Here is a 26,004-nt window from a genome sequence, read left to right as displayed (position 1 = left end):
GGAGTCTTTCCGGAGTTTCGTCAATTGGTACCGTGTTTTTAGGTCGAAAGGGGTTATATAGGCGAAGAGGCGGCGCAGGGGGTCGACAGGGTGGCCTCACCCTAGGCCGGCGCGGCCGGAGGCCAGCCCGCGCGGCCCTATGGTGTGGGCCCCCCGGCCCCTCTCCGACTCTTCTTCGGTGTTCGGAGCCTTCCGGGAAAAATAGGAGGTTTGGCGTTGATTTCGTCCAATTCCGAGAATATTGCCCGAACAGCCTTTCGGAACCAAAAACAGCGAGAACAACAGAATTGGCCTTTCGGCATCTTGTTAATAGGTTAGTTCCACAAAATGCACGAATATGACATAAAGTGTGCATAAAACATGTAGATAACATCAATAATGTGGCATGGAACATAAGAAATTATCGATACGTTGGAGACGTATCAGTCGTCTCAGTAAGGTTTTCCGTATCGTGGCTCTCGGATGCGGGGGTTTCGTCACGGAGGCTTTAAGTAGGCGGAAGGGTAGGTCAAGAGGCGGCACGAGGGGCCCGGACCATAGGGCCGCGCGGCCGAGGCGGGGCCGCGCCGCCCTATGCTCGGCTGCCTCGTGGCCCCTCTTCGTTTCTTCTTCGGACTTCGGAAGCTTCGTGGAAAAATAGGCCTCTCGGGCTTTTATTTCGTCCAATTCCGAGAATATTTCTTTACTAGGATTTCGAAACCAAAAACAGCAGAAAACGACAGAATCGGCACTTCGGCATCTTGTTAATAGGTTAGTTCCGGAAAATGCACGAATATGACATAAAGTGTGCATAAAACATGTAGATAACATCAATAATGTGGCATGGAACACAAGAAATTATCGATACGTTGGAGACGTATCAGCATCCCCAAGCTTAGTTCGCTCGTCCCGAAGCGTGTAAAACGATAACAAAGATAATTTCTGGAGTGACATGCCATCATAATCTTGATCATACTATTTGTAAAGCATATGTAAAGAATGCAGCGATCAAAACAATGTGTATGACATGAGTAAACAAGTGAATCATAAAGCAAAGACTTTTCATGAATAGCACTTCAAGACAAGCATCAATAAGTCTTGCATAAGAGTTAACTCATAAAGCAATAATTCAAAGTAAAGGTATTGAAGCAACACAAAAGAAGATTAAGTTTCAGCGGTTGCTTTCAACTTGTAACATGTATATCTCATGGATATTGTCAACATAGAGTAATATAATAAGTGCAATAAGCAAGTATGTAGGAATCAATGCACAGTTCACACAAGTGTTTGCTTCTTGAGGTGGAGAGAAATAGGTGAACTGACTCAACATTGAAAGTAAAAGAATGGTCCTCATAGAGGAAAAGCATCGATTGCTATATTTGTGCTAGAGCTTTGATTTTGAAAACATGAAACAATTTTGTCAACGGTAGTAATAAAGCATATGCATCATGTAAATTATATCTTATAAGTTGCAAGCCTCATGCATAGTGTACTAATAGTGCTCGCACCTTGTCCTAATTAGCTTGGACTACACTGGATTATCACCGCAATACATATGCTTTAACCAAGTTTCACAAAGGGGTACCTCTATGCCGCTCAGTACAAAGGTCTAAGGAGAAAGCTCGCATTTGGATTTCTCGCTTTTGATTATTCTCAACTTAGACATCCATACCGGGACAACATAGACAACGAGATAATGGACTCCTCTTTTAATGCTTTAAGCATTTGGCAACAATTAATTCTCATTAGAGATTTGAGGATGTTTGTCCAAAACTGAAACTTCCACCATGGATCATGGCTTTAGTTAGCGGCCCAATGCTCTTCTCTCACAATATGCATGCTCAAACCATTCAACTCAGTGTAGATCGCCCTTACTTCCGACACGACAAACATGCATAGCAACTCACATGAAATTCAACAATGAGTTGATGGCGTTCCCCAGTAAACATGGTTATCGCACAACAAGCAACTTAATAAGAGATAAAGTGCATAATTACATATTCAATACCACAATAGTTTTTAAGCTATTTGTCCCATGAGCTATATATTGCAAAGGTGAATGATGGAATTTTAAAGGTAGCACTCAAGCAATTTACTTTGGAATGGCAGGAAATACCATGTAGTAGGGTAGGTATGGTGGACACAAATGGCATAGTGGTTGGCTCAAGTATTTTGGATGCATGAGAAGTATTCCCTCTCGATACAAGGTTTAGGCTAGCAAGGCTTATTTGAAACAAACACAAGGATGAACCGGTGCAGCAAAACTCACATAAAAGACATATTGAAAACATTATAAGACTCTACACCGTCTTCCTTGTTGTTCAAACTCAATACTAGAAATTATCTAGACCTTAGAGAAACCAAATATGCAAACCAAATTTTAGCATGCTCTATGTATTTCTTCATTAATGGGTGCAAAGCATATGATGCAAGAGCTTAAACATGAGCACAACAATTGCCAAGTATCACATTACCCAATACATTTTTAGCAATTACTACATGTATCATTTTCCAATTCCAACCATATAACAATTTAACGAAGGAGAAACTTCGCCATGAATACTATGAGTAGAAACCAAGGACATATTTGTCCATATGCTACAGCGGAGTGTGTATCTCTCCCATAAAGTGAATGCTAGGATCCATTTTATTCAAACAAAACAAAAATAAAAACAAACCGACGCTCCAAGAAAAAGCACATAAGATGTGGCCGAATAAAAATGTAGTTTCAGGGGAGGAACCTGATAATTTGTTGATGAAGAAGGGGATGCCTTGGGCATCCCCAAGCTTAGACGCTTGAGTCTTCTTGATATATATGCAGGGGTGAACCACGGGTGCATCCCCAAGCTTAGAGCTTTCACTCTCCTTGATCATGTTGCATCATACTCCTCTCTTGACCCTTGAAAACTTCCTCCACACCAAACTCGAAACAACTCATTAGAGGGTTAGTGCACAATATAAATTGACATATTCAGAGGTGACACAATCATTCTTAACACTTCTGGACATTGCATAATGCTACTGGACATTAGTGGATCAAAGAAATTCATCCAACATAGCGAAAGAGGCAATGCGAAATAAAAGGCAGAATCTGTCAAAACAGAACAGTTCGTATTGACGAATTTTAAAATGGCACCAGACTTGCTCAAACGAAAATGCTCAAATTGAATGAAAGTTGCGTACATATCTGAGGATCATGCTCGTAAATTGGCGTAATTTTCTGAGCTACCTACAGGGATATAGACCCAGATTCGTGACAACAAAGAAATCTGGAACTGCGCAGTAATCCAAATCTAGTACTTACTTTTCTATCAACGGCTTAACTTGGCACAACAAAACTCAAAACTAAGATAAGGAGAGGTTGCTACAGTAGTAAACAACTTCCAAGACACAAAATAAAAACAAAGTACTGTAGGTAAAAACATGGGTTGTCTCCCATAAGCGCTTTTCTTTAACGCCTTTCAGCTAGGCGCAGAAAGTGTATATCAAATAACATCAAGAGATGAAGCATCAACATCATTACCAGGGGTGTTGGGAGTTTTATTAATCTTAGGCCTATAGTAATTCTTTGGTTTAGGCACCTTAGAGACATACATGAATTTTTGCTCCTTACCCACATAAGCTTTCTCATTAAATTTAAAAGAAGAAAAAGTTGAACCCAATTTTCCCATAGCTTCTTCAAGTTTTCCAATTCTATGGGTTTGATTATCATGGATAGCACAAGTTTCTAGAGTAGCAATTCTTTCATTAATTCCTCCTAGGATTTTATCAAGTTTATCGGTATTATCAAGTAATATTTCCAATTTAGTTTCAACACTACAATTTTTCTCTATGGTTTCCAATTTTTTCATAACATCCTCAAGGGAGGTTTCAATTTTAGTTTCATTAACAGGTTGTGTTCCAAATAAACTCTCAATAATGCAACTAGCTTCTAAAGCGGAAACGCCTAGGAAGTTACCTCCCGCGAGACAATCAAGAACATATCTATTCCAGCTAGAGATACCAACATAAAAATTCCTGAGTAGGATAGTGGTGGAGTGTTTCTTAGTGCACCTATTATGGGCATCATTAATTCTATACCAAGCATCTTTTAAACATTCTCCCCCTTGTTGCTTAAATGAACGAACTTCAACTTCAGGATTACTCATTTTAGCAATAGTAAATAAAGCAAACTAGATAAAGTAAATGCAAGTAAACTAATTTTTTTGTGTTTTCGATATAGCAAACAAGATAGCAAAATAAAGTAAAACTAGCAACTAATTTTTTTTTGTATTTTGATTTAGTGCAGCAAACAAAGTAGTAAATAAAACTAAGCAAGACAAAAACAAAGTAAAGAGATTGAGAAGTGGAGACTCCCCTTGCAGCGTGTCTTGATCTCCCCGACAACGGCGCCGGAAAAAGAGCTTGATGGCGTGTATTTCACACGTTCGTTGGGCAACCCCAAGAGGAAGGTATGATGCGCACAGCAGCAAGTTTTCCCTCGAAAGAAACCAAGGTTTATCGAACCAGGAGGAGCCAAGAAGCACGTTGAAGGTTGATGGCGGCGGGATGTAGTGCGGCGCAACACCAGGGATTCCGGCGCCAACGTGGAACCTGCACAACACAACCAAACTACTTTGCCCCAACGAAACAGGTGAGGTTGTCAATCTCACCGGCTTGCTGTAACAAAGGATTAACCGTATTGTGTGGAAGATGATTGTTTGCGAGAGAAAACGAGTAAAACAAGTATTGCAGTAGATTGTATTTCGAGTAAAGAGAATTGGACCGGGGTCCACAGTTCACTAGAGGTGTCTCTCCCATAAGACGAACAGCATGTTGGGTGAACAAATTACAGTTGGGCAATTGACAAATAAAGAGAGCATGACAATGCACATATATATTATGATGAATATAGTGAGATTTAATTGGGCATTACGACAAAGTACATAGACCGCCATCCAACTGCATCTATGCCTAAAAAGTCCACCTTCGAAGTTATCATCCGAACCCCTCCGGTATTAAGTTGCAAAGCAACGAGACAATTGCATTAAGTATGGTGCGTAATGTAATCAACAACTACATCCTTAGACATAGCATCAATGTTTTATCCCTAGTGGCAACGAGCACAACACAACCTTAGAACTTTACGTCACCTGTCCCGGTGTCAATGCGGGCATGAACCCACTATCGAGCATAAGTACTCCCTCTTGGAGTTAAAAGCATCTACTTGGCCAGAGCATCTACTAATAACGGAGAGCATGCAAGATCTTAAACAACACATAAGCATAACTTTGATAATCAACATAACAAGTATTCTCTATTCATCGGATCCCAACAAACGCAACATATAGAATTACGTGATAGATGATCTTGATCATGATAGGCAGCTCACAAGATCCGACAATGATAGCACAATGGGGAGAAGACAACCATCTAGCTACTGCTATGGACCCATAGTCCAGGGGTAGACTACTCACTCATCACTCCGGAGGCGACCATGGCGGTGTAGAGTCCTCCGGGAGATGATTCCCCTCTCCGGCGAGGGTGCGGAGAGGCGATCTCCAGGATCCCCGAGATGGGATCGGCGGCGACGGCGTCTCGGTAAGGTTTTCCGTATCGTGGCTCTCGGTGCTCGGGGGTTTCGTCACGGAGGCTTTAAGTAGGCGGAAGGGTAGGTCAAGAGGCGGCACGAGGGGCCCGGACCATAGGGCCGCGCGGCCGGGCGAGGGCCGCGCCGCCCTATGCTCCGGCTGCCTCGTGGCCCCTCTTCGTTTCTTCTTCGGACTTCGGAAGCTTCGTGGAAAAATAGGCCTCCGGGCTTTTATTTCGTCCAATTCCGAGAATATTTCTTTACTAGGATTTCTGAAACCAAAAACAGCAGAAAACAAAGAATCGGCACTTCGGCATCTTGTTAATAGGTTAGTTCCAGAAAATGCACGAATATGACATAAAGTGTGCATAAAACATGTAGATAACATCAATAATGTGGCATGGAACACAAGAAATTATCGATACGTTGGAGACGTATCAGGTACGTCAGCATCTTGTCCTTGAACCACCGCGTGAAGGTTGAGTTGTGCTCTTTGATTATATCTCCATCCGTCCTCTGTTGGCCCTGATCACTGTACGTCTTTGCGATGAAGGTTTTGTGCTCTACCACCCAAGGATCGACCACGTCTATGTGTTGTAGCGCGACTAGGTTTGCTCTTTCAAAGTCGGCGATTCGACCCTTGAAGTCGACATGCATTTCGCGGCTACCGTCGCGGTGACCCCATCCAGCGAGCTTCCCGAGATGCCTGTTTACGGGCAGGCCAACGGGGTTCTCGATTTCTAGATAACTCGTGCGAAGGAGATGCACTCTTCGGTCGAAAGCCCTTGGCTATGCTTCCGTCCGGACGTGCCCTGTTGCGAACGTACCCTTTGATGACACCATTCATCCTTTCGAACGACATCATGTCGTGCGAGAACGTCGGCCCCGGTTGGATGATATCCTCCACGATATGTACCAGCAGATGCACCATAACGTCGAAGAAAGCGGGCGGGAAGTACATCTCAAGCTCGCACGAGTATCACCACGATCTCTTCCCGTAGCCTTCTAAGTTGCCTCACGCCAACGGACTTCCGAGAGATGACGTCGAAAAAGTTGCATAGGCCAAAAGCGTTTCACGGACGTGCGCGTCCATGATCCCACGGATTGCAACCGGAAGTATCCGTGTCATCAGCACGTGACAGTCGTGAGACTTCATCCCGCTGAACCTCTCGCTTCGCTTTGTCTAGGTACCTGCTTATCTTCCCCGCGTAACCGTAGGGAAGTTTTACTCCTAGGAGACAATCGAAAACTCGCTCGATCTCCTTCTGACTTAGAGTGAAGCACGCGGGGGGGGGGGGCAGTAATATTCAATCTTTTTGGCATTTTTTCCCTTGCGACGACTTTGCGTGTCCTCCGCCTCATCATCGTCATCGTCATCATCATCATTAGGGCGTCCCGCGTGAAGCTCCTCCCTGATCCCAATTGATTGCAAGTCGTACCTTGCTTTCGGCCCATCTTTGGTCCTCTCTGGCATCTTGAGGAGGGTACCAAGCAGACTCTCGCACACGTTCTTCGTGATGTGCATGACATCAAGGCTGTGAGGCACACGGAGGATCTTCCGATACGGCAAGTCCCAGAAAACAGACCTCGTCTTCCATACCTTAAGCAGCGGCTCCGGCGCCTTTCGCTTCTTTCCCGGCGGTGGGCACTCTTTCCAATTTTTCAATAGCTCGTCTATTTGCTTGCCGCTTCTCGTACGTGGCCGTCTTCGGGGTTCGTCTTCACCATCGAACAGATCCTTGCGTTTCCTCCATGGGTCGTCCTCGCGAAGCCACCTTCGATGTCCCATGAACACCGTTTTCGAGGACCCAGGATCTCTATCTAGCTGGCGGTACGTTGTGTCGTTCATGCACCTTACGCATGCATTGAATCCGTGGACCACCTGCCCCGCGACATATCCGTAACCGAGAAAGTCGTGCACCGTCGTGAGCAGTGCGGCTCTCATAGGGAAATATTCTTCCGCGGCGGCGTCCCACGTATTGGCAGGCGTGTCCCATAGCATGGCTAGCTCCTCTTTCAGAAGCCCCATATACAGATTGATGTCGTTCCCTGGTTGTTTCGGCCCTTCAATTAGCATACTCATTTGAATGTACTTCCTCTTCATGCACAACCAGGGGGGAGGTTGTACATCCACACAAACACGGGCCAGGTGCTATGCGTGCTGCTCTGGCTGCCAAACGGATTGACTCCATCGGTGCTCGCGCCCAGCCTTATGTTTCTAGGATCGTCCCCAAATTCTGGGTACTCGAGGTACAACGCATTCCACTGGCTAGCATCCGAAGGGTGTCTTAACATCCTGTCCTTTTTCTTTTTCTTCGGATCATCTGCGTCATCTTCTCCCTTCCTCATCTCCGCGTGCCAGCGCATTAGCTTTGCTTGCTTAGGATCCGCGAAATACCGCTGCGACGAGGAGTGATTGGAAAGTACCACACCACCTTCCGAGGAGCTTTCTTCCCCTTCTTGTACCGACTGACGCCGCACTCCGGACATATGGTACACTCTGCATGCTCGTTCCGATAAATGATGCAATCGTTCAAGCACACATGGTATTTCACATGCGGTAAATCCAGAGGACACACGATTTTCTTGGCCTCCTCGATACTAGTCGGACACGTGTTACCTTTGGGATGACGTTCCTGCCAGAATGACATGTTGTCGTTGAAGGATGTGTCGGTCATTTTGTGCTTTACCTTCATCTCCAGAGCCATGAGCGTTACTTTCAGGCGGGTATCCTCCGGCCTGCATCCTTCATACAATGGAGTAACGGCGTCTACCTCCAGTTGATCCATCTTGGCTTTCTATCGGCGGCAGCTCTTGCGTTACTCGTCTGCTTGAGAAGCAGCTCTTGAAGATAAGGGTCCTGCACCCAGTCCATCGACGATGGTCCGTCGTCTTCATCTTCATGATCGTCATGATGACCTCCATCTTGATCTTCCTCATCATCGGGTCCAGGATCTCCTACATTGTGGTCATCATCATCTCCGGGATCTTCTACATCCCGATCATGCCCGAGATCTTCTACATCCCGATCACCTCGGCCTTCCTTACTTCTTGTTGAATTCCCATGGACAAATTCATAATCATCTTCGTCGCCTTCCCACCGATAGCCATCCATGAAACCACGCATGAGAAGGTGGTCCCGCACCATATCGGCTTTAGGGTCCATAAGGCTCGTTAGCTTGCATCTTCGACACGGACATCTTATCTCCTTTTGGTTATTTCTAATCATCTCGGCTGTCGCGGCTTTCAAAAACCTAGCCACAACGCCTTCGCTCATCATGCGGACCATGGTCGCCTGCGGATATAGAGAAAATGGATATCTTAGCATACCAAAAGAAAATTTTGGCATGACCTTCCCTAAAAATAGGACATGTATATGCGTAGTATGCCCAACATTCGCCGAAACGGAAATGAATCAACGTTTCGGCAAAAAATATTGGCAACTCCATCGCATTTCAAATCCCTGCAAACAAAAACACATGCAACACATGTGTGGAGGCTTCGCATATACAACACACATGTGGATCCGGAGGCTTCGCATACAACACACATGCACGTGACGCTTTTCGCGCATGCGCACGTACACATGATATCATCGAGCTTCGCACATAACATATGTGCATGACGTGTGTGCAAGACGATCGGAACCGTTCACACACAAAGCATAAAACCAACAAAGTTACCGATACGGCGAGACCTAGAGTGTTGGATGAGGTAAAAAGTTGAGATTGAGTAGGGTATTGAACTAAGAAAGCTTCACCATTAGTTACCTATGAAGAAAATTAAGTTTACCAACTTAATTTTGGTGAATGAAGAGGTGAAAATGAGGTGGGAAGGAGGGGCAACACGACCAGATCCCGATTTGGTGGGAGGTGGTGGTGGAAGAGTGTTTGGGGAAAGTGGGTGGCACATGTGAGTGGAGGGTGAAAAGCAGGAAATGGTCCCGGAGTTAGCGGTGGCGCACCACCTAGCCGTGCGCCACTCGCTAGGGTGACATAGCAATGGCGCACTCGCTAAGTGGTGCGCCACTGCTCACCCGGTACCCGTAAACCCACGCCCTGCCCAACTTAGCAGGTGGCGCACCATGTCGGCGGTGCGCCATAGCTAGTAGTGGCGCACCAAGCAGTGCGCCATTGCTAAAGCCCTCATCTCTAAAGGGCCCTGGCCACCTCCTAGCAGTGGCGCACCACAAAGACATGCGCTATAAGTAAGCCTTGTAGCAGTGGCGCACCATGGAGACGTGCGCCACTATTAGTTTTGGGTAGGAGCTGGCCTCCTGCCAGGAATTAGTAATGGCGCACCACAAACAAGGTGCGCCACTACTACATTTGTAACAGTGGCCCACCATTTTGTGGTGCGCCACTGCTAAGTAGTAGTGGCGCACGGCCATCATGGTGCGCCACTGAAGTCAACCTTACGGCTAGGCCTTTTCCTAGTAGTGAGATCCACTTACCACCTCCTCCCGTGATCACGGACGAAAATCGACATCAGCTTAGAATAGCGGCAGCACCACAACCACCTCCATATGTTGATCTGAACAATAATGGTGCGGTCTCGATGATTCAAAAAGCTAGGCCATCTAATCGGGCTCAGAAGGTAATCTCGCGGCAAGTGTTTATGGCAGAAAAGATGCCTCCACCAACGGTTGAGTACCTAAATTGGTCAGGGCAAGACATCGGCTTCACAATAGCGGATCACCCGCAGCAAGTTCCTCGACCAGGGCAATCAGCACTTATCTTACCAGCAGTAATTGCAGGATTCGACGTGTCTCGAGTGTTTATAGATGGCGGCAGCAGTTTAAACCTTATGTACGCAGATATACTAAGGAAGATGAACATCTCCCTAGCAAATTTGAAACCAACCGACACACGTTTCCATGGCATCACACCCGAGAAGCCAAGTTACCCACTGGGGAGGATCAATCTCGACGTTTTGTTTGGGACCCGAGAAAATTACAGAATAGAAAGGTTGGAATTTGAAGTTGTGGATTTCCCGTCGCAATATCACGCCTTGCTAGGACGACCAGCATATGCTAGATTTATGGCAGTACCACATTACACGTACCTGATTTGGAGGTTACCTGGACCTAAGGGACCAATCACAGTCAAAGGAAGCTTCGCGCTAGCCGATAAATGCGACAAGGATTTTTATCGACTGTCAGAAACTTTTGGGATGCAAGCAGAATACATGGCGTCGAGGCTTACAACTGATTATGATGTGCTACCAGATGTAGGGAGGCCCAACAAGGAATCAACCTTCAACACGGCAAAAGATCCTAAGGAAGTGCAGATTCACCCGACGGATCCAAAGAAAACGACGTCCATCGCAACAAACATGGACCTCGCATAGGAAAGCGCGCTCGTCGAGTTCCTCCGTGAGCACTGGAAAATCTTCGCATGGTGTCCAGCCGACATGCCAGGAGTACCCAGGGAACTTGCCGAGCACCATCTAAACTTGGATCCAATAGCGAGACCAATAAAACAACCTTTGCGGCGTTTTTCAGAGCCAAACCGCAAAGCTATGCTGTCGGAGATTGACCGATTGAGAGAAGCTGGTTTCATCAAGAAGCTGCATACAGAGGCCACGTGGGTCGCAAACCCAGTGTTAGTCCCGAAGAAAAACACTAAAGTCCTTCGCATGTGTGTCGACTTTACGTGTCTCAACAAACATTGTCCAAAGGATCACTTTCCCCTCCCGAGGATCGATCAAATTATCGACTCCACGGCAGGATGTGAACGTCTTTCCTTCCTGGATGGTTATTCTGGTTATAACCAGATCAGATTGAAAGAAGAGGATGAGGTCAAAACAGCGTTCATTACACCTTATGGCGTGTTTTGCTATCGAACAATGCCTTTTGGTCTAAAAAAACGCGGGAGCAACATACCAGAGGATGATGCAGAAGTGTTTAGCAACACAGATTGGGAAAAATGTACAAGTGTACATCGACGACGTCGTCATCACATCAAAAAACGGGGCAACATTAATCGAGGACTTGAAGGAAACTTTCGACAACCTCGACAAATTTTGTCTCAAGTTGAATCCGACGAAGTGTTCTTTCGGCGTCCCTGCAGGAGAACTTCTCGGGTTCCTAATATCAGCAAGAGGGATCGAAGCTAATCCTGAAAAAATCCAGGCTATCGTAACAATGAGGAAGCCAACAAAGTTGAAAGAAATACAACAGCTAACTGGGCGAGTCGCAGCTTTAAGCAGATTCGTCGCCAGGTTGAGAGAAAAGGCGTTACCGTTCTATGCCCTCGTCAAACAAGGAGATAAGTTCCAGTGGAACGAAGAAGCAGACAGAGCTTTCGAGGACCTTAAACGGGCAATCTCGACACCACAAATGGTCAATGAAACTGACCCGATAATCGATTGGAATCCTGAAGAACTTCGGGGGCTACTGCTGTGGATATATTTTATGGGTATGCCAACGATGTTGTCCAGATCTGGCAAGCCCGAGTGGCCCACAAACGGTGGTGGGGACATATGGCCCACCGGGCGACCCAGTTGCTGTTGATTGAAGATGGATGAAGCCCGGCCCGAGAACAGGAGCCGGATCCTAACCGACCTACGCCAGAAGTCGGAACAAGGAAGGCCCATGAAGTATCTGGATCCAGGACGACAAGTTAGGAAGTAGGTGGATCTTTGACGTACATGACAATGTATATTCTGTAGTTAGACATCTTGTATTCCGGCTAGGACTTTCCGTAGAAACCCTAGATCCTGACGTCTTTATAAGCCGGATCCCGGGAGCCCTAGAGGCACAACCACAACTCATTGTAACAACGCGACAGTGCACAGATAATTCCAGACAAGCAGCAGTAGGCCATGTCTTCGAGCAGGTATTCCGAAGCTGGGTAAATCGTGTACCACCGTCCCGTTAGCTCTTCGCCCAATGGCCACTACTTCTTCCCCCCCTTCGTGAGGATCCCTCCTCCGGGGTACCATCGAATAGGCAACGACAGATGCTACACCGAACCATTCCGATCCATCTTTTGACATGTTGTTCCCCTTCAATAATGTTGGTTTTAGGTTGGAGAATGCTGGACTGGTTCGTTAAACCTTATTGATTTCTACATCTCATTACCTTTTTTGATTCTGATAAACTTGTTTCTTTTGTAACATGATTCCTTTTGTTGCTGTAATCAGGTTCATATTCCATGTCCCCGGGAAAAGCAATGGATTTTAATTGTTGCAAATTTCTTCGACAATACATTCGACATCCTCAATCCAGATAACTCAGATGAGAAGTTCAACAGTAATTTTCAACTTCAAGATTTTATTCCAAAAGAGTTACCCAGGTTGTCGACTATTCAATATCAGTGAGTTAGTTCAACATAAGATATGTTATAAAGTCCCAAATCACAACTTGAGGTTTTACTTCTTTAATTCATCTTCAATATCAATTTTTTTTGAAGTAAACGATATATATATATCAAGCAAGCAAGCCGCCTCATTAAAAACCTTCCAGTCCCCTTAGGTACCCTGGTAAGGAAAAGAGTGCGTGAAAAACTTGCTGCCACCTGGTTACATTTTGGTTACATCGTTTAACAACCTGTCTAACAGGAAGCTAGGGGGATCATCGTCCCAAGTACAGGAGGTTTTGCTAATAAAACTATGCCTAGCTAACTCATGTGCAACTTGATTTGCTTCTCGAGGGCAGAACTTAAACTCCACATCACCAATAGAGGCCACCTTGTCAACACAGTCAGCGAAAATAGCCGAGCATTCATTCCACCAACGTTGTCCACCAGAACAAGCTTCTATTGTTTCCAGGGAATCCGATTCAGCTATCAGACGATTACAGCCTAATGATTCTGCCAGCAATAAGCCTTCTCTCATGGCAGTCGCCTCCGCCATTGTTGCCGACGCCACATGCAATAGTAGGAGTGTCTTAGCCGCCACAAATCGACCTTCATAGTCTCGGATCACTGCCCCAATAGCTCCCGCTCCTTCATCTAAATGATAAGCAGCATCGACATTAAGTTTCAACACTCGCGGTTTAGGCCTGGTCCATACGGCATTACTATCCTGGCATCTGCTCGCCCGAGATCCTGCATGGGCTGTTATGGAGAGAATCGAGAGTTTACACTTATAAGTTGGTGGCACACTTTCATTATGAGTACGCCTCCTTCGGATCCACCAGAGGTACCATGCCGCCACCATGATCGTCTCCTTCCGATTGACCATAGACAACCCTGGAAAATTGTTATCATTAGCTCTGATTATATATTCAAGCACAGCAGAACCTGATCTATCAATTGATGTAGCATCCTCAATAATATTGGCCAGACCCAAGCTTTGCCAGATTTCCTTAGCAGCGTTACATTTGAATAAAAGGTGTAGTACATCTTCTGGTTCTGTCCGGCATATGGGGCATTCTCCACTAGAACCAATATGTCTGTTGACTAGAATACTTTTGAGAGGAAGAATACCATGCAACGCCCTCCAAATAAAGATTTTAACTTTCCCAGGGATCTGTAATTTCCATAAGATCCGCCAGACAGGATTCATAGCCGAGGTTCCTGGTAAAGATAAACCCGCGGCAAGCCCACTGAATTGGTGTTTCCATTGACAATGATATGCTGAGCGTACAGTAAAGCATCCATGCTTAGTAAAGGACCAACCAATAAAGTCTGAAAACCCATTGGGGTTCAAGGGTATTTGCAAAATTCGGCCAGCATCCACCTCATTGAAAATCGAACTAACCAAGGCTACATCCCACTGACCAGTAGACGGGTCGATTAACTCTGAGACTTTAGTTAACAATGTTGAGCCTCTGGCAGAAATCACCTTCCTATTTGGGCTTGATTGAATCCAGGGATCATTCCACAGGTTTATATTTTCGCCGTTTCCCACCCGCCAGATATAGCCTCTTTTAAAAGTTGCTATACCTGCCACCAAACTTTGCCAAGTAAATGAAGAACCAGATTTCGGACCTGCCTTCAGAATATCCCCATGAGCATAATACTTTGCTTGTAGGACTTTAGCACATAGGGAATTAGGCTCCTGAATTAATCTCCAAACCTGTTTAGCTAGCATCGAAAGATTAAAACAGTGAAAATCTCTAAATCCCATACCACCTTCATTCTTTGGGAAACATATTTTCCACCAAGCCAGCCAATGCATTCTATTATTATTAACGTCATCTCCCCACCAAAATTTTGCTATTGCATCCATCATACTCTTGCATATACCTTTGGGAATAAGAAACACAGACATTGCATATACTGGTATAGCTTGGGCTATTGCTTTCAACAAAATTTCCTTCCCTTTTATTGAGAGTTGTTTCTCCTTCCAGCCATTTATCCGTTGGATGATTCTTTCTATAAAGTGTTTAAAGCAATCGCTTCTATCAGCTCCAACAAGTGCAGGGAGGCCAAGATACTTGTCAGACAAAGCTTCTGTGTCTATATGTAGCGCTTCACAAATTTCTGCTCTTAAAATAGCATGAGTATTAGGAGAGAAAAAAATACTAGACTTTGCCAAACTCACCAACTGTCCCGAGTTTGCACAATAGGTATCCAGAACTTGTTGTAGCGAAGTTGCATTAGTCATATCCGCTCTCATGAGAATCAGGGAGTCATCAGCAAATAAAAGGTGTGAAACTGACGGTGCATTTCTGCACACCCGTATCCCATCGATGCCACCAACTTCCTCTTCATACAACAATAAACTAGAAAGACCTTCAGCACATAATAGGAACAAATATGGAGAAAGAGGATCTCCCTGGCGAAGACCTCTAGTAGGAACAAACATCTCCGTTTCTTCAGAATTAAAGCGAACTTGATATCTTACTGATTTCACACAGGACATCATTTGAGAAATCCATCTCTCGTCAAATCCCAGTCTCCTCATCATATTCTCCAAAAATATCCACTCCACACGGTCATATGCTTTATGCATGTCCAACTTTACAGCACATGAACCAATCTTTCCATTCCTTTTATTCTTAATAGAATGTATACTTTCATATGCCACCAAAACATTGTCTGTGATAAGCCTTCCGGGGACAAAGGCACTTTGCATTGGCGACACCACCTCAGGTAATATTGCCTTCAGGCGAGATGCCAACATTTTTGAAATTATCTTATATATCACATTACACAGACTGATAGGCCGAAACTGAGTAATCAACTCCGGATCATCCACCTTCGGTATTAAAACCACTGTAGTATCATTCCATCCCGCAGGAATTACACCAGAATTAAGAGCTTCGAGCACCTCCGTTGTGATTTCATCACCACATATGTCCCAGAATCTTTTGTAAAAAACTGCATGGATCCCATCCGGACCAGGTGCTTTGAAATCTCCGATACTAAACACTGCCTTCTTCACCTCCTCACCCGAAAATGGTTCAGTTAATTTCAAATTCATATCATCTGTGACACGGGGTTGAACTTTCTCAAGAAGATTTGGGTCAGTAGCATTAACCTCAGAGGTAAACAATTCAGAGAAATAGTCAAAGACCAGAGGCTTTAATTGTTCCGTACCTTCCACCCAGATATTTGAACCATTTTTTAACCTTTTGATGAAATTTTTCTTCCTTCTGGCTGAGGCGAAGCTATGAAAAAATTTATGGGTATGCCAACGATGTTGTCCAGATCTGGCAAGCCCGAGTGGCCCACAAACGGTGGTGGGGACATATGGCCCACCGGGCGACCCAGTTGCTGTTGATTGAAGATGGATGAAGCCCAGCCCAGGAACAGGAGCCGGATCCTAACCGACCTACGCCAGAAGTCGGAACAAGGAAGGCCCATGAAGTATCTGGATCCAGGACGACAAGTTAGGAAGTAGGTGGATCTTTGACGTACATGACAATGTATATTCTGTAGTTAGACATCTTGTATTCCGGCTAGGACTTTCCGTAGAAACCCTAGATCCTGACGTCTTTATAAGCCGGATCCCGGGAGCCCTAGAGGCACAACCACAACTCATTGTAACAACGCGACGAGTGCACGGATAATTCCGGACAAGCAGCGGTAGGCCATGTCTTCGAGCAGGTATTCCGAAGCTGGGTAAATCGTGTACCACCGTCCCGTTAGCTCTTCGCCCAATGGCCACTACTTCTTCCCCCCCTTCGTGAGGATCCCTCCTCCGGGGTACCATCGAATAGGCAACGACAGATGCTACACTGAACCATTCTGATCCATCTTTTGACATGTTGTTCCCCTTCAATAATGTTGGTTTTAGGTTGGAGAATGCTGGACTGGTTCGTTAAACCTTATTGATTTCTACATCTCATTACCTTTTTTGATTCTGATAAACTTGTTTCTTTTGTAACATGATTCCTTTTGTTGCTGTAATCAGGTTCATATTCCATGTCCCCGGGAAAAGCAATGGATTTTAATTGTTGCAAATTTCTTCGACAATACATTCGACATCCTCAATCCAGATAACTCAGATGAGAAGTTCAACAGTAATTTTCAACTTCAAGATTTTATTCCAAAAGAGTTACCCAGGTTGTCGACTATTCAATATCAGTGAGTTAGTTCAACATAAGATATGTTATAAAGTCCCAAATCACAACTTGAGGTTTTACTTCTTTAATTCATCTTCAATATCAATTAGTTCAACGAACGAACGAACGAACGAATGAAGTGTGAGGAAGGTGGAAACAGTAACGCTTCGATCCCGTGCGAACATGGGCCAGGCCCATTTGGATCGAGCGATGAATGCGTGGCCTGAGTTCAATTGCTGTGCGGCCCACCAAGGTGGCCTTCGCGTAGGATGTAAGCAAGCAAACTAGTCCGTTCCGTTCGTTCCCAGCCTACTTGAGTTCGCACCGTCGACGGCCGTCCCATCCCACCGGAAAGGCGTCGAGATGACTGGCCTCCACGACAAGCGCGCCACCACCGAATCCCGGAGATCCAAGCGCCTTGACCGCTCCAAGCCCGATGCGGCGGCGGCGCCTCCGGCACGCCGGGCCAGGCACGCCGAGGGTCTGGTTCCTCCGCGCAAGCGCGAGTCCCACGTCCCCGCTGCGAGGGTTGCGACACCACCTTCACCCCCTTACGGCGATCGGGACCCCGGTGATGTCACCGTGGCTCCTCCTCCGGCTCCCCGTGCTGAGGCCCCGGCTCCTCCGCTCAAGCGCTTTGGCTGCGGTCGCGTTATTCTGCCTCGCACCGCATACGCACTCCGCAACCGCCTCGTCCCGGACACCAGCAAGCCCAAGCCCATGCCCACCCCCAAGCGCGACGAGATAATAAGGTATCTCCACCCCCGACCCACCGGCAGCGCAATTGATTATACTCAACCGTTCCCTTCACCCAACTCTGATGCTTTGTATTAAGTACCAGTTTGATGGAAATACAGAAGCAAGATATGTGTGTGATTTTGAACACTTCTGCTCTTTCAGGGAAGAACGTAAGCGTGGTCAAACATGGCAAACTCCAATGTGTGCACGTGTGGGTTTGGAATACTACAACAGCATGAACCAGGTTTGTTCACTTAGTGCCAGAGCAACATTTAGATCGTCATTGGGACATATTTTTAGCTTCCTTACTTTGTTCCGCTGGTAGAAAGTCAAACCTGAATAAACAAGATCGTTGCAAACATAGAATGTAAGACATGGGCGTGGCACTGTATTGCACCTTTGACTGCCCTCTTAGAGCATCTCCAGCCGCGTCCCCCAAAGCGTCCCCCAAAGGGATTTGGGGGACGCCGGCCAAAAAAACGTCCCAGTCGCGTGCCCCAAAGGCCGCTTCGGTTCGGACGTGCTCCAAATGTTGTCCGGCGTCCCTAGCCCATCCTCTGTGTATAGAGGCTTTACCGGGGACGCCGGACACGACTTTTACACTTACTTTTTGTTTGGAGGTCGCGTTTGGGGGACGTGGCTAGAAAAGGGACCTTCTCCAAACGAAAATTTTGTCCGGACGTCCCCCAAACGACTAATCTGGCGCTTTGTCCGGACATCGTTTGGGGGACGCGACTGGAGATGCTCTTATGTTTGTGAAGACTAAATCTAGTACTCCCTCCAGCTAGCTGCGTCGATTAATTTGGGCTGGAGGGAGTAGTTCATTATGCAGTACTAAGCTTCTAACTACTCATCGTTTAGTATATACACCCTTGCACTGCCCTCATATGTTTGTGAATTTATTAGGACGATGAGCATGAGCTGGTTAAAGCAGTAAGCAGCAATGCCTTTGTCTTCAATGGTATCTGGTTTCATGCAAATTTCCTTGCTAAGCGTAAAGGAGCTACCAACTGTGTTGATCTTGTCCCCAAGTACTTCTTTGCTGAATTGGTAGGCTGCAGTGGCGGCCATTCTTGTGTTTCATGTGTTAAGCTTGCGCCAGGTGAGTTCAATAATACCAGTTCCACTTTTTGTTCACACATATGTCTTGATCATGTTTTGGAGCTTTATGGTGCTTACATAACTGATTTAACTCTTGTAGGTGATCCCAAAAACATTGGTGGCTGTTGTCTGTGCTCTGAAAAGATGATGCATCCTGCTGGTGGTGGATATCATGGTGCCCAACCTCGACCTGTTCGACATGCTCCTGATGGTCTACAGATTTCATTTAGTTTCTGAATGTCAGAAGTGCTAGAATCTGGTGTCCATTACTATCCCAATATGGATGAAAGAAAAACAAATCATGTTTATTGTTGTATTGTGATCCAAATTCATATACTAAAGAGAGGCTAACTACTGACGAGCGGAGCGAGGCCCGTCGCCGGATCATTGGCACCGCCTATATATACATCTTGTAAGCTGCCGGCTAGGGTTCATCAGATTATAAGATAATCCACGGCGTTTGTAAACACTCCCCGATATAGAGAAGTTTTGCTGGCTGACGCCCGTGGTTTTTTCCCCTTCTGTGTTGGAAGGGGTTTTCCACGTTAAATCTTGTGTCCCCTGCGTGTGTTCTTGTTTCGTTCTTCGTTATTTGCTTGTCGCTTTTATAACAAGTGGTATCAGAGCCCGTGTTTCAATCTAGGGTTTTGCGACATGTCTTTCTTGAAGTTCAATCTACCGCAGCTGGATTATACCACGAGATTTTCTCTGTGGCAAGTGAAGATGAGGGTGATCCTTACCCAATCTTATGATCTGGATGAAGCTCTTGATGGATTTGGCAAGAAAGATGCCAAGACCAGGACCGACGAAGAAAAGAGGAAAGACCGTAAGGTTTTTTCATTAATTCAGCTTCATCTATCCAACAATATCTTGCAGGAAGTGCTGGCTGAGAAATCCGCAGCGGCGCTGTGGTTAAAACTGGAATCGATCTGCATGTCCAAAGATCTAACTAGTAAGATGCACGTGAAGATGAAGTTGTTCTCGCACAAGCTGCAAGAAGGTGCGTCAATGATGAATCATCTATCGATCTTTAGATAGATCGTTTCTGATTTGCTGTCCATGGAGGTAAAGTATGACGATGAGGATCTCGCTCTTATACTATTAGTCTCGTTGCCTAATTACCTCTAGTTTCAATAAACGTTTTCCTTGTAATAATTCCAAGAACCTTTGTGAGGCATGCCAATTAGGCAAGCATGTCCGCCTTCCTTTTTGTAATTCCTCCAGCAAATCATCCGCTGCCTTTGATTTGATCCATTGCGACCTTTGGACTGCCCCTCTTAGTTCCCATTCAAATTATAAATTTTATCTTCTCATAATTGATGATTTTTCCAATTATATATGTGTTTTTCCTTTACGTGCAAAATCTGATGTACCGCACATGTTGTCTACCTTCCATGTTTTTATACGAACACATTTCCACCGCCTTATCGACACAATTCAATGCGACAATGGCAAGGAGTTTGATAATCTCTCAAATCGCTCCTTCTTCTCCTCTCACAACACTTCTCTTCGTTTTTCCTGTCCTTACACCTCCTCAAATCGGAAAAGCCGAGCGCGCGATCAGAACCACCAACGACGTCCTCCGCACCATTCTTCTTCAAGCTTCCATGCCTCCGCGTTTTTGGGCCGAAGCCGTTAGCACCGCCGCTCATCTTCTGAACCTTTGGCCAACTAAACCCCGTGATCTTCAAACCCCTCATGAATTGCTTTTTCGAAAAACGCCGACCTATGATCACCTAAGAGTTTATGGCTGTTTGTGTTTTCCAAATTTAGCTGCCACTATTCCCCACAAACTAGCCCCACGATCCCTTCCCTGCGTTTTTATTGGATACGCTACCCAACACAAGGGGTATCGGTGCTATCACATCCCAACTCAGCGCGTCTATATCTCACGACATGTCACGTTTGACGAAAACGTTTTTCCGTTCGCTAAAACAAATCCTTCCCCAGATCCCGTCGCTCCTCCCTCCGTTTACGTCGATCACTCCTTGATCCTCGCGCCCATGCAGCCTCATGCAACCGACCCGTCACGGCCTCCCGAGCCTCCTAGTCCTTCTCGTCCTCCGAGCCCACCTAGCGCCACCAGCCTACCTTCCACTCCGCCCGCCTCTATCCCAACTCCGGCCCAGCCCAACAACCCTCCATCGCCACCTCCCAAATTCACTCGCCTGCAACACGACATCGTCAAACCTCGTCGCCTATTCGATCTCACCGCCGTCGTTTCTATCTCCCCTCTCCCGCGCACTTATCGCCAAGCCCTGGCTGATCCGAACTGGTCCACCGCTATGCGTTCCGAGCACGATGCTCTTCTCCAGAACAACACGTGGACCTTAGTTCCAAAACCCACCGGCGCAAATATTGTCAGTTGTAAATGGGTGTATCGCCACAAATTTCACTCCGACGGTTCCTTAGCACGTTACAAGGCTCGATGGGTTGTCTGCGGCTTCTCTCAAGAACACGGCATCGACTACGACGAAACTTTCAGCCCCGCCGTCAAACCGAGCACCATCCGCATTGTTCTCTCTCTCGCCGTCTCTTCTCAGTGGCCCATCCACCAGCTTGATGTTAAAAATGCCTTCCTCCACGACACTCTCTCCGAAACAGTCTACTGTCAGCAGCCTCTAGGTTTCGAGGATCCCTCTCATCCCTCTCATGTATGTCTTCTCAACAAATCCCTATACGGCCCCAAACAAGCCCCCAGAGCACGGTTCACTCGTTTCGCCCTCTACACCACCTCGATTGGTTTCGTCGCCTCTAAATCCGACGCCTCTTTATTTACCCTTCGCACATCCGAGCACACAGCCTACTTCTCTATGTAGATGATACCGTTCTCACCGCCTCCTCCATGTCTCTTCTCTCTCATATCATCTCCAAACGAAACTCTCAATTTTCTATGACCGACCTTGGTCCTCTTAGTCATTTCTTGGGTATTGCCGTCACCCGATCCTCCTATGGGCTCCATCTCTCCCAACGACAGTACTCCCTTGATATCATTCAGCGAGCTGGCATGGACGATTGCAACCATGCCAGAACACCCATTGACTCCGGTGTTAGACGGATTTTTGTACCAAAAATTCGTAATACAAAATATGGATCCAATAATTCATTTACGTGTCAATTCTCATGATGCATGAGAAATTGCTATGGTACATGCAGGGCCACATGATCTGTAGGCCTCGTGAATATTTAAAATCAACAATGTCTTTGCTTTGGTATTTGACACGTGAGAGGCAAAGTAGTTATGAAATTTCAATTAGTAGTGTTTGCTAATTATCTTGGCAACCAATGGCCATACGTGAGAACGAAAGTGATGAGAAAATCCTGCAATTAGCTAGCTGTTGTTTGCTTCTCGTGAGTAGTCCATTGCAAATATGAGGTTACAATTTCTATACATCAAACACGCAAGATTGCATAGCTCTATACACAAGTCAGAGATGGATGTAGCATATATATGGCCAGCATGTCGCTCAACGTTGGATCGGATGTAGCTAATCGATCAATTTAAGGTGCATGCATGACTTGAGCCAGAGTTTTGTATGGTATATATACTGTATGTACACTGCCATGTTGTATTCGTGTGGCCGGAAGAGGTCAATACAAATTCAGGATACCCCACCGTGTTGTACACGGATGGCCAGAAGGGATAAGTACACATTCAAGATTTCTTGGAACGACGGCATGGTCGAGATATAACAGAATTAAACGATCAAACGTTTCACTAGATCAACTTGATCTGCAAGCATCGATGACCAGCGCCTATATAAAGGCAGCTATTCTCCCTCGCGAGAGGAGGGCACAGACCATACACGAGAAAGATAGAAGCACGCGCTGAAGCCAATACCCCAGGCTCTCGTGACTCACATATGCGTGTTTGTTGATTTGCATCGGAATCTTGCAAACAGCGAATAACGTGTATTCCTATTCACCCAACCAGTTTGTCGAATGTCATCGAAATCTTGCGAACGATAAACGCCGCACTTTCACCCACCAAAATTCGAGACAATCGCTGCGACGCTGCGGCATCCATGGCGACTACTATGGGGCCAGGAGGGAAGCGCGTCTTTGATGGTAAGCAATAAATCTTGCATCTTGATATTTCTTCCTCAAAGCGTTTATTCTACGACATATATACATCTGCTATTGATTGAAGAGGCAAGATCAAGATCAAAGAAATTATAGATTCCGCCATCGAAGCGAGGCTATAAATCATGGCTTCCCGATGTGATGGGATCGGTTATCAAATATATGAGCGTAGGACGACTATCCCCACGATGTTGGTTTATCCCTACGATTATGGATTACCTCAGCAAGGGTGGTCGACTGCGGCTCTACCATAGTTACAAGTTTTACCATCGATGTGAGGCTGATGATCACAGCTTCCCGATGTGATGGAACCATCTTCCAAAAATATATGAGTGCGTGATCTATCCTATGTGGGTGGTGAACTGCGGCTCCGTGCAAATTATGATGAGCGTACGCGGCTAAGTCTATGTGCGAAGAAGTCCAATTATCAAAAGATCTTGATCCTTACGGGGGAGCATGATTGATCATATTTATATCTACATCGCCTGTCACATGGAGGCGCGATCATATATACATGATATTGATTTTGCTCCTACAAGAAAGCGAGGTTGGTATATTTTTTAGTATCATCCAACATGCGTATGTGATATTATTTTACATCGACACCTTGGCCAAGTGTCGACGAGACAATGGCTACATATCATTACCATCATGTCTAAGCTGACGAGGCTAGACGAAATCATGGCCAAGTGCCGACGAGGCTAGGTCACCATTATTATCGACATATCCCAAACCTAAGGGATCAGACACATTGTTGCTTGGCACCGACGAGGCGATAGCAACACATACACATATCCGCGTTCGATGAAGTCAGGGCGTTACATGACTGGGCACCGACGAGGCGAAAGTCATCCCCTTCATCGACATATCATGTTGGTCATACCAACATGGCGATAATACATGTGACTAGTTTTCGGCGAAGCAAAGCCACCCGCACACATGTTTTCTATAAATATCACAGTGCATATGGATGAGCAATCCAATCATGACGACGACCATCAGCGCAGCTTAATCGGAGGTATTCTGCGGGGCTCGACCCTGCGGATGTAATTAACCGTATGCTTGCAAACGCACCGGGAATCAATGAACTACGCAATCTCCTATGTCGGATACTCCATAAGCGCGACGCGAAGGCAAAAAGGATATAATCCTATTGGAACATGCAATATGTATTTGTACAATGCAATGATATGAATAAAATGCAGTGTTCCTCATATGGTGTTTTATCTTTATTTGTCTATTTTATTTATTTCTTGTTTTCACTAAGCAAGATGGCACGCCCGCATATTTGTACTCTCATGTACGCATCTAGCAAAACCCCTACATATCTCTAGGGAAAGTTTCGCTACTTTTTGTCGAAACAAAATTGGCACGCCCGGTGGGACATGATTCTCCTCCCATCTTTGATGCGCTCCGAAAGTCGTCAAATATATTGGTTCTATATTGCTCTCGTTGAAAGCCACTGCATTGAGACGTTGCAAAAAGAAAATGCAATGTTCTGCACAAAATACATCGGTTAATACCTTCTGAAGGAATCCATGACGACTGGATCGAATTCCACCTCTTGCTCAAAGCTCATGGAGGCATGCACAAATAAAAAAAATAATGTGCTTCTTCTGTTCAAGCACATGGCAAATGCATGCTCAAAAGAATCACAGGATTACCCGTTGAGTGAGTCCTCTGAGATCAAACTGGAAGGGGCAATGCAATATTTTCTGACTCCCTGCTACTCCCGTTCTGATCGTTGCCTCCTTGGCGATTCTACAAGATGAAAACACGATCTATTATTCCACATCCGCTCTTTAACAAGAAGCGGTGAATTATACCGCGATAAAAAAGGTTCATGGTTCCAATGACTATGGTGATCAGAGCGATGTGCTGTCAGGCAACCAATAGCCCGCTCTATATCTATTGGAAGATGATAATAGATCGACTTATCATGGCAACACCCGCCCATAAGAGAAAATAAAAAAATCAAGAACATCACCGAGAGCATACAAGGTGATCACATGCAGCCTCAAACAGGGGGCATGTGTATAAAATGTCACTTCCGTAGCCGATTGAGGTACGACATGGCCGGGGGCATAACATCCCAAGCTCCACCCTTGATGTGGGTCTTCTTGCAACACCTTCTTTCGTACCAAGATATGCACATCAAAAAAAAATCTAGCGAGCTTTCTATCAAGAACTCCGAGAAATTGTACTCGACAAGGTTTATGTCTGAGTCAAATCAGATGGTCACATTCACCCATTTTAAGATATAAATACGTGGAAGCTCTCCCCAGCATTGTTGGAGAACAAGAGGTACAACTACACCGTCGTTCGCCTTGTCCAACGGCCATGACAACAAAAGAACCACCGCATAATGTCATCACCCTCCTGATGTTGAGCTCTAGCCGAACATACGGAGAAGAATGGAGAAGTCCAAGGGTAACCCCCACTCTGGATACTATGCAAGTAGTTACGAAGCTACGAACGTCGACGGAGGTGACCGAGCTTAAAAATACTTTAACATTTCTCTCCCTCTGTATGATCTTTGCAAACTCAACAAAAAGACTCGTACCTTGCGACTTCACATACAAATGCTTTGGGTCTAACAATATGGCATGATCCTAGTCGTCGTCAGATGCGGCCAAGATTTGTGAATGGTTAACAAGAAGATGAATCATATCCCTAACTAGGGCTACCACTTCCTTCCGTGGCGCACTTCATGCCTCATACATGGGGGCAGTCCCCCGAAGCTACAGAAGAGGGGCCATCCAAGGATGTTTCCCCTTCCTCTTCTCCCGGAAACACTTCCACATGCACTATTCAAGAGCCATACCAGGCCGATGCGAAATAATACTTCTCAAGTGCGAGCCACAAACCTAGCATGCATAGTCGTGCAGCACCTTCGACCGATGTTCTCATTACTCCGGGCTCAACTATGTCACATGACGGTGAGACTCAATCAAGTCGACACTCTTCTAGGCGGAGCCAAAGTCAAGAGGACAAGGGTCGGGGGCATGGAAGAAGATTTCCTCCTCCCACCCACAAGCATAGTTACACAGCCCCTCAAAGGAGGGAATGTGCTACT

This window comes from Lolium rigidum, chromosome 3, assembly GCF_022539505.1.
Source record: "Lolium rigidum isolate FL_2022 chromosome 3, APGP_CSIRO_Lrig_0.1, whole genome shotgun sequence".
In the NCBI taxonomy this organism is placed as follows: Eukaryota; Viridiplantae; Streptophyta; class Magnoliopsida; order Poales; family Poaceae; genus Lolium; species Lolium rigidum.
Note: the sequence above shows the minus strand (reverse complement) of the source record.